At 38.3% G+C, this 10,413-nt stretch overlaps 1 long non-coding RNA gene across 1 annotated transcript in view; it reads left to right on the top strand.

Moving 5' to 3' along the window:
- Positions 1-15: 15 nt before the first annotated feature.
- LOC110291723 overlaps positions 16-10,413 on the top strand; it is an 11,202-nt gene continuing 804 nt past the window's right edge. The window contains exons 1-2 of the long non-coding RNA XR_002377601.1: positions 16-42; positions 2,793-2,949. This is a non-coding gene — a long non-coding RNA (uncharacterized LOC110291723). The remainder of the gene's footprint in view (positions 43-2,792; positions 2,950-10,413) is intronic.

Below are 10,413 nucleotides of genomic sequence, written 5' to 3' on the forward strand. Positions count from 1 at the left end.
TTTCCGGTGACGTCACGGACGGCGCCAGTTGTGTGAGCCGCGGTGCGCGTTTTGGCCAGAAGCTTAGCTCCGGGGTGGGCGTCCTTGGGATGGCGGGGAATTTAAACTAGCCTGAGAAAATGTGGAAATTTGAGTGAATTTTAATTACTTTGTTAAAACCTAGAATTTATTTGCAAAGCCATGGATAGCAAGTACATACCCAACAAAACCATCGACCATTGTGTACTCTGTCCTCAAAGACCAAAGAAGTTGGTATTTCTTAGAAAACGCCTGGCACCTCTTTCAGTCAAATAAGTATACGCACCCAAATACCTTCTTTAAAGACTCTCTAATACTAGGCTTGGAGAGACGGCTCAGCCGTTAAGAGCACTGACTGCTACTCCTAGAAGTCGTGAGTTCAATTCCTAGCAACCACATGGTGGCTCACAACCATCCATAATTAAATCCCATACCCTCTTTTGGTGTGTCTGAAAACAGCTACAGGAAACTCATATACATAAAATAAATAAATCTTAAAAAGAAAAAAAAAAACTTTAATCCTGGAACTTGGGTGTCAGCTCAATTGATAAGAGTGCTTGCCTGGCATGATTTCAATCCCAAACAGTATAAACCATGTTGTGGTGCAGATATGCAATCTCAGCAAACAGCAGATGGAAGAAGAGGAATCAGAATGTGACCCTTGACTGTATAATGAGTTTGAGGCCATCATAGGTTACTTGTATCTGATCTGGCGGTTCCTCAGAAAATTAGAAATAGTTCTACCTGAAGAACCAACTATACCACTCTTGTGAATATATGAGAAGATGTCCTACCATACCACAAGGACATGTGCTCCATTATGTTCATACCAGCGTTATATGTAATTGCCAGAAGCTGGAAACAACCCAGATGTCCCTCAACCAAAGAATGGATACAGAAAATGTGGTTCATTTACTTAATGGAATACTATTCAGCTATTAAAAATGAGGACATCATGAATTTTGCATGCAAATGAATGGAACAAAAAAAATATCCTGATCATTGAAGTAATCCAGACCCAAAAGGACATGCATGGTACATACTCAATGATAAGTGGATATTAACTAAAAAGTATAGAAAACCTAGGATACAATCCACAGAACTTAAAATTTAACAAGCAGAAAGGCTCAAATGAGGATGCTTCAATCCCACTTAGAAGGGGGAAGAAAATAATCATGGGAGGCAGAGGGAGATGGAGGGAGCTGAATGGGACGGGGGAGGGGAAAATGAAACAGGGTAAAGTATTGGGTGGGTGAGCAGGAGAGAAACCCAGAGGGCCAGGAGAATGAATGGAAATAAGCAGCCAAGGGGATGGGAGGGGTGCGGGGGTCTCTAGAAAGTACTAGAGACCCGGGAGGTGAGAGACTCCCAGGACTCAATGTGGGTGACCTTAGCCAAAATACCCAAAAGTGGGAAGAGGGAACTTAAAGAGACTACTACCTCCAGTAGATAGACAGGGTCTCAAGAAGAGGGACTGGGTTACTAACCCACAGTTAAATTTTCTGACCCAGATTTGTTCCTGTCTAAAGGAACTGCAGGGAGAAAAATGGGTAAGAGACTGAAGGAAAGTCAGTCCAATGACCGGCCCAACTTGGGCTCCAAGCAACAAGGCCTGACACTATTCCTGATCTATGATATGCTTACAGACAGGAGCCTGGCATGATTATCTTCTGAGAGGCCCTACCAGCAGTGAACTGAGACAGACACAGATACTTACACCCAACCATTGGACTGAAGTTGAGGACCCCTGTGGTTGAATTAGAAGAAGGACTGAAGAAGCTGAAGAGAGGATGACCCCATAGGAAGAACAGCAGTCTCAACTAACTTGGACCCCAGGGAGCTCCCAGAGACTGAGCCATCAACCAGGAGCATACACGGGCCAAGCACAGGCCCCTGGCACATATATAGCAGAGGTCTGCCTGGTTTGGCTTCAGTGAGAATTGTGCTTAATCCTCCAGAGACTTGAGACCCCAGGGATGCGGGTAGTCTTGAGGGGACTGTCCTCTTGGAGGCAAGGGGAAGGAGGAATGGGATGAAGAACTGTGGGAGAGGGGAAGCAGGAGGGGAGGCAATGACTGGAATGTAAATAAATAATAAAAAAAAACTTTACTTACTATCTTATCTAATAGCATAAAATAGGCATCTGTTCCAGAATTCAAGGCAGGACACTTGAGAAATTTAAAGCACAGTTTAGGATTCACACACTGATTTGAAGCCAGGTGCTGATTATTAACAAGACTAGTCAGTGCCTTGTGCCACCTGTTATAAAGCAGTTGAGTGATTGAACCACTTGGTTTTAATTTTCACCAAAGGTTTTTATTTAGACATCTGATTTAAAGGTGATGGAGATGCTTGGCCAACAACAAAAGCAAAAGCTACCAAAAACGGCAGATAGGAGGGTTTTTGTTGTTGTTGTTTGGTTTTTCTGTGACAGGGTTTCTCTGTGTAGCCCTAGCTGTCCTGGAACTCACTCTGTAGACCAGGCTGGCCTTGAACTCAGAAATCCACCTGCCTCTGCCTCCCAAGTGCTGGGATCAAAGGTGTGCGCCACCACTGCCCGGCCAGATAGGAGTTTTTAAGTGCTTGGTGTTTGTTTGTTTTGTAGAGGAAAATAAAGGTATGTGTATGGATATTGCTATCATGCCAGGAAGTGATCCAAATTAATCCACTGTGACCTAAAAGTGTTTTGATTAAATGCATCTGAATTTTTGAAATCTTTTATTATGTAAAGGCAGACAGAGCCTCCCCAAAATTTTTTATTCTAATCTTGCTAGGAGAGTCAGAGAAGACTGGATCTTCACTGGAGACTAGAAGTTAGCACCATGCCTACAAAACGTCCACATCTTCTGTCTATTCCAAGGATGTCCTCATCATCTCCATTTTCTCCATAGATGTCCTCCTTCTTCTCCCTTACCTTGCTCACTTAAAATTGTGAGTATGCAATCCTGTCTTCTGTCTTTACTTCCATAGTTTTGGCTATTTGGTGGTCAATTATAGACCCAAACAGTTAAGTACAAAACCCCCAGTGAATTCCTATGTTTAAATTGTATGCTGTTCTACTTAGTGGGATGAAATTCCATGACTGATCCTCTGTGTTCTGAGTGGCACCTGAATTATCCCTTTGTCCATTTTATCTATGTTCTGTTGGCCCCAGTTTCCTAATCTGAAGTTGTAACCCCATCTGAGGTCATGTAACTGAATGTCAGTGCTAAGAAATTTTTGGCAACAAAGTAAGCTTTCTGAACAAGCAATTAATTCAAAACCATGCATGTTAATTAAGGCAAGGTGTTTTTGTTACACCAGCCAGTGTTCCACTGCAGTTTTGATTTGCAGTATCAACATGCATACAATGTGATGTGCATGCAGTCACTGTGCAGTGCTTGCAAACATTATCTAAAACACCTTGTGTTCAGATTTTTGCCTTGTGCCACCTATTATAAAGTAATAAGGTGATTGAACAACTTGGTTTTAATTTTCACCAAAGGTATGCTATAAGCTTCAGTGTTCTTAAAAATACATAAAAAGAATACAGCTATTATAGAGAAATAATGGTTTAGCTATGGAAAACCAACACTTGCTATTTTCATAACTTAACATTTAGTACTAAATTTTTATATCTTTAGACTATAATATGTTAGAATATTTGATTTTTAGAATTTCTGTTTGAATTGCTGATCTGAGTTTTATTTTTAAAATTATTGAATGGTTTTGCCTTGGGATGGCATAGAATTCCCAACAATTTTGGAAATAAGCCTAAATATAGTTATTCCATTTTGTATTTATGTGAAATGTTGTTTATAAAGTCAACATATTGGCAACTCTGGAAAACACTGAAAATGCTATATGATCTGCGTGAAGATTTAATTATTTGTGTAAAAATAAACCAACACATCATTCACATTAGTACACGAATTTGCTTTTGTCTTTAATAAATGGTAAACATATCATGTATTACAAAGAACTGACTGTTTTGTTTGATTTTCTTGAGACAATGTTTCACATAGCTCAGCCTCATCTGGATCTTGGCACAAATGGAGAATGCAGTTAAACTCTTGATCCTCCTGCCCTCCCCTCCCATGTGTTAAAATCACCCGTGTGAGTCACCACTCCCAAATCAAGGGATTTTTTTAAAAATATTTATTTATTTATTTAATGCATATAAGTACACCACCATTGCTCTCTTCAGATGCACCAAAGAGGACTCCAGACCCCATTACTGATGGTTTTGAGCCACCATGTAGTTTCTAGGACTTGAACTCAGGACCTCTGGAAGAGTAGTTGGTGCTCTTAACCGCTGAGCCATCTCTCAAGCCCCGAGATTTTTTTTTTAATAATACATTTCTTTATTATTTCTTTGTGGTGTTCAATTTGTTTTCCTATGCTATATATCTACATACCTGTAGTGGCTATTCCTGTTTGTTAACTTGACTATATCTGGAATGAACTACAATCCAGAATTGGAAGGCTCACCAGTGATCCTAATCTGGAGGCTGGGAGATAGAAGTTTCTGACCTGGATCTTGGTATAGAGATCTTAAGGCATAGTGGCTATGAATTCCAGGAAGTTAAGACAGGGATATCTCTGAGTTTAAGTTCCTCTGGGATTAAAGGTGTGGTGACACACTTTTAAACTGGGCTACACCTTCTGCTGGAGACCTACATAAGGACACTGGAAGAAGGAAGACCCTCTCTCTCCTTCGCCTGCTTGCCGTGTGGGACTGAGTAACTGATAGATCCTTGGACTAGCACAGCTGCTACCGACAGTTGTTGGGAGTTGGACTGCAGACTGTAAATCATCAATAACTTCCTTTACTATATATAGACTACCCATAAGTTCTGTGAATCTAAAGAACCCTGACCAATGCAATACCCAAAGTTACAAAAACAGTTTCTGGCCAGAAAAGAGTTTGGAGTGGAAAAGATTTAATAGACTGTGAATAGGGGCTTCCTGCCTTTTACTTTCCATCCCTTTAATTAATCAGATTAGGTATAGTGGCATTGCATTGCTTGTACACAAGTCATCATTATCTAACTTAGTAATAATGACTGTGCCGTGATCATTACCATAATAGTTATGGTAATAAGACATACCAAAAGGAAGGCTTGATGTGTTTAATTTAAATGAAAGGATTAAGGTCTTTGTTTTGATAATTAAAATTTTATGTTGAGGTTGCTGAAATACATGATGAAAGTTAATCTATTTGTAAAATTGTGAAGAAGGAAAAACAGTCATGTTAATTTTGCTCTTGTACTTCAAATTGTAGTGGCCACAGTACACAATAAGCTCTCTCTGTCTCTCTCTGTGTCTCTCTCTCTCTCTTTAAATTTGATAAGGATGCAATTAGGTGCACCTTTTATGTTGCTTACTCATTTTGTCAGTTTAATCTTCATGTCCTCAAATACTGAACAAAGAAGATGAAGGGTTTTTCTCCTTTTTAAAATTATAAAATGTTACAGAAAAAAAACCATAATTGGTAATAAGTCAAATTTGGTATCCAGACTAATGCAAGGAGAGAATGTGTCATGCTTTCAGCAGCCTATGCTACTATCTTTCTCCACAGTGTTTGGTGCCTACTTCCACAAACACCTACCTCTCCATCCTTCAGTCTACTCATAAATGGAATGTAGTAAAACTGAGACACACAGAATCCCAGAATGTAGTAGTAAAGGACACTACATAGTTTTTAGATGGTGTCAGAATATCCAACATGCTCCATAATCTTTAAATGAACATTCTGACCAATTTGCAGGTTTATATGAAGGCCCAGGAATGGGGGATTATTGTTAGCATTCTCCTTGAAAAACAGAGAACCCCTAAGTTTCTTCTCTCACACCATTATGAATGAAGTTTTATGATTAAGCCTTTCCTTCTATTTAAAATAAGGCTTTATGCAAAAGATCTGGGAGACTGTGACTGTACAAAATAGCCCCTGCATGAGTGTGCTTTATTTCCAAGAGTTGATGGCTCATAGCATATTTGGGATCATTAATGAAATTTATGCTAGTGAATCTTTGGCCATCAGAATCTGGTGGTTGTATTCAGCCAATTCAGCCTTGTTTTGGTGGCTCTTATTCCCTGTGAGCTTACTGGCAGAAATTTCACTTGTCTTCAGCTATATGGTTACATGGCTCCATTGCAGTAACCCCTAGCTACCTAGCAACACCTCTTGTCTCTTTATCTCCCGTGTACTATAGAGGAGCATATGCATCCTTTCTGAACTGTTCAAGAGTTGGGGAAAGTTTTGCAGTGTTGTAACAATTTGTACTGAGGAGTTTTATATCAACTTGATACAAGTTAGAGTCATTTTGGGAAGTGGGAACCCTATTTGAGAAAATGTCCTCTTCAGATTGGCCGGTGGTCTAACCTGTGAGTCGCTCCCTGATGCCATGCACTCCATGTCTTCAGTCTCCTAGAGCAAAGAGTTTAGAGACAGGGTAGTTGCCAGTTACATTATCATTATGCTGACCCATTATTAAGGACATTGATCTCTATATGAAAGCCCAGACCTGAGAAGGTCTTTTCTTTCACTTACAAATAATACATCTGACTTCTCTCTTGACAGTGCTGGACAAGCCAGACAGTAATACAGTGGTTTGTAATGAGAATGTTGGGGTCTTTTCATATCTAAGCTTGTTCACCAGAGGAACTAAAAGCTGGTATCTGTCATCAGAACTGCTGTGCAGTCATGGATACAGTTTGTTTCATGTTGAAATGTAGATTAAAATCAGCCAAGTACATTTGATGGTTATTGGGGCATGGGGAGTCACCTTTCTTTGTGGATGTAGTCACTGCTGTTGCCCATGCACCAATGAATGTCCCAACACCTATGTGCATATAAGTAGCAACAACTGGACTCAGTGGATTTTTATTTTTAATGAAGAAAACATGAAAGTGGGAGAAGGTGATGTATTGAGGAGGATCCAGGGGAATGGGATGTTGAAGTTGGAGGTGGTTGTGAATAAAATGTGATGTACACATGCACAAATTTTCAAAGAATTAATTATAAATTCTAAAAATAGAATGAAAATTAAAACAGGAAAATACATAAATACAATCAGCTAGGGGAAGAAGTGAGATCTAGGAAAACTTCCAAGTGTGGAATCTCTACTATGCTTTTCTCCTGTGGAGTCTCTGTCAGCATTCCTTTCTCGTGTGTGACAACATGTGCACGGGGAAAAGTTCATTTGAATGGTTGTTAGGGCTCCATCATAAGAATAGCAGAATTCAGTCCGATGGGCTCTTCAGATGATAGACACCAGTTTTTCCAGTTCTTCATTAAGTCAACCTGATATGAGAAGACCTAAAGTTCTCACTTCAAACCTCTTTATTGCCACTTGGCTTGTCCAGGGACCAGGGAGGCTTATCCAGCAGAGAGGGAGACAGTGGGACACAAGTAATAAAGGATACCTACACATTGTGTGAGTCTGTCTGATGAATTGTGAAAACTATCAGTAATGTAGAGACTCCTCTGAATATAAAGTTGGTGTCAGGAGCAGGGGAAGGGGAAGGGGCAACATTGTATGGGCTCTATTCACTAAATTTACATTTGGCTTAAATTCATGCAATATGTATATTTCTATCTATGTTTTGTTTTGCTTTTTACAACCTTAATCTCAACTACTTAGAATAGTTTGTAATATATAATAGTCATCTATTTTAAAGGATCAAAAAGTTGAAAGATGTGAAAGATTCAGAGAAGATCTGTTTTGAAATCTAGTGTCAGAATGTCTTATCAGAGGAGCTTCAAAATAATGTACAGCTAAGGTCCCCTTGTATTATGAGAAATACAGCATGCTTTTCTGCTTTTAAAATGAATTGCCTCTGTCAAGATCAGCTTTCAGAAGTATCAGAGATTATATAGTATGTGTTTAAATTATTCGATCTTTACAGGCACTGAATGTCTGCAGCTAGTAGAAGTCACCACCAGATGGCAACACTAACATTAAACCGGTTTTTATCTTTAGCTATCTTAGTTTATAGACAAAAGAGACAAGCTATGCAGAATTTACTGTTCATTAATAATGAGAATTTTATAACTGTATCTTACAAGGATAAGTGAAGACATTAGATATAATACACAATAGCAGGATACTCCCTGTGTCAAAAGAGGGTTTGTGATTAGAATCACTCTGAAGATTAATTAAAAATGAATAGGCATGTGTTACTAAACTTTCCCCTCCTTACAAGGATTTGGATGTGATCTTTATGCTTATGTGTGCCCCAGTTAGTTTTCTCTCATTTGTTCAGTACCAAGTGCTTCCATTTATTTTTTTAATGTAACTAATTTTGTGTGTATGGGTGTTTTGCCCACATGTATGATGCATGCAGAACTGGAAGAAGTCAAGAGCGTATCAGATCCCGTGGCACTGAATGTGTGGGTGCTGAGAATTCAACTGCAAAAGCAGGCAATGCTCTTAACCACTGAGCTGTCTCCTTAGCCCATGTGTTAAAGATTTTTAACATATTTCTCTTTTGTTTGTTTTATGTTTTCTTTTGTTTTGTTTGTTTTTGTTTGTTTTTTTCGAGACAGGGTTTCTCTGTATAGCCCTGGCTGTCCTGGAACTCATTTTGTAGACCAGGCTGGCCTCGAACTCAGAAATCTGCCTGCCTCTGCCTCCCAAGTGCTGGGATCAAAGGCATGCGCCTCCACTGCCTGAATATATTTCATATAAGTCTTTTAAGTTATATCTCAGATAATTAATGCCAGTGCTCTTTAATTTTGAAATTATATCAGTTGTAATGTATATCCATTGTATTCCCTAAGAACCAAGGGTAGTAAATGGGAATATACTTTATTTTTTTTTTTTTTTTACTTTTTGTTCTCCCAGCCTAGGCTTATGCAGTGAAAAGAAAATGGAGATAGTCAGAAAGCTGAACATTACTGTTTTCTAATCTCCCAAGCCTTGATTTCCATCTTCTCACTAAAGGCTCCATCCTGCTAAAAAGGATTTGCTTACATTCAAGTTGTTACCGCATTCTTTTAAAAAACTCCCTAATAGTCACAAATTGCATTTAAAACAGAAAACTAGACATCTAGATTTGCCAAAAATTATCTTTTACAAACATTATTAGAATGTTTGATTTGATCTTTCTTCCTTCCTTTCTTGCTTATTTCCTTTATTCCTCTCCCGTTTTCCTTCTTTCTTATTATTTTGGAGGCAGGGTCTTGTTAAGTTGCCTTGGCTGGCCTGGAAATTGCTCAGTAGACCAGACTGGCCTCTCACATGGGGGACTAAAGACTTGTGTCACCACACCCAGCTCAATTTTTCTTTTTCGTGGAGACTTTCTTCTTTAGAGGATCACATGTATACAAGGTTGGCTTCAAACTGTGTAGTAGAGACTAGCCTTGAACTCCTGGTGCACACTAGGAAAGACTACCAAGCAAGCTACATTCTAAGTTTTCTTTTATGAAGACATTTAATGTTTATGCTTAAAAAGATAGATTTGTTCAATTATCATGTGTTCAATAGATCTCAATTTTGGTGATTTTTTAAAGATCATACTTATTTGTTATGAGAATTTCTGTAACTTTAAATGCTTTTATAAACATCAATTACATTTTCTTAAATCTAGATAATGAGATAGTTATGACAGGTGGAAATATTCATTGAGATCATTTTATTAGATTTTTATTGTTCTTATAATTTTTAAAATTTGGTTTTAGTCAAGGTCTCACCTTCTATTCTTGATGGCCCGAAACTCACTGAGGAGCCCAGGTTTGCTCGAACTTGAATCGCTCCTCCTGTGCGTGCTTCCAAGTGCTGGAAATTTAGGCATGACGATAACATCTACCATTTATTTATCTACCTATGTTCTCTTTTGTTTATTTTGAGGTACTAATTTCAAAGTGTCTTTTCTTTATGACAAATACTCTCTGGAGAACAAAACAATCTAAAAGCTCATGTAAAGTAATTTTAAGAGATTTTGACTCAGTATAATGAAATAGAAATGAAACCAATCATATTTTTAAATATGATTCATTTAATCTGTAAACATCAGATGTGCCTGAACTGCAGGTATACACAATCTAAGAGCACATAAAACAATGACTTTTATAAACAAATATTTAGGCAACATATTTAATGTGTTTATAGAAATATTAGAAGAGAGTAATTTTAAAGGACCAGGACTTTTGAAATATACATTAGCTGTGTGCTGATCAGGTGTTTTGAGAAATTAATCTTTCCAAATATTCCTCACTGTTAGGGACATACATGTTGAGTTGTTTCATTGTTTGATATAATACATTGTTTTTAAAGAAAAAAAAATCCTTAAAGTTCTTAACCTAGAATAATATTTGAAGTAAAACTTTCTATGCATCCAGAACAGCAAAGCAAGTCTTTCCAATCTTCAGCACAGGAACGTTTTGTTAGACTTGGGTGGATGCGCGGGGGG

Source organism: Mus caroli, chromosome 3, assembly GCF_900094665.2.
Source record: "Mus caroli chromosome 3, CAROLI_EIJ_v1.1, whole genome shotgun sequence".
Classification (NCBI taxonomy): domain Eukaryota; kingdom Metazoa; phylum Chordata; class Mammalia; order Rodentia; family Muridae; genus Mus; species Mus caroli.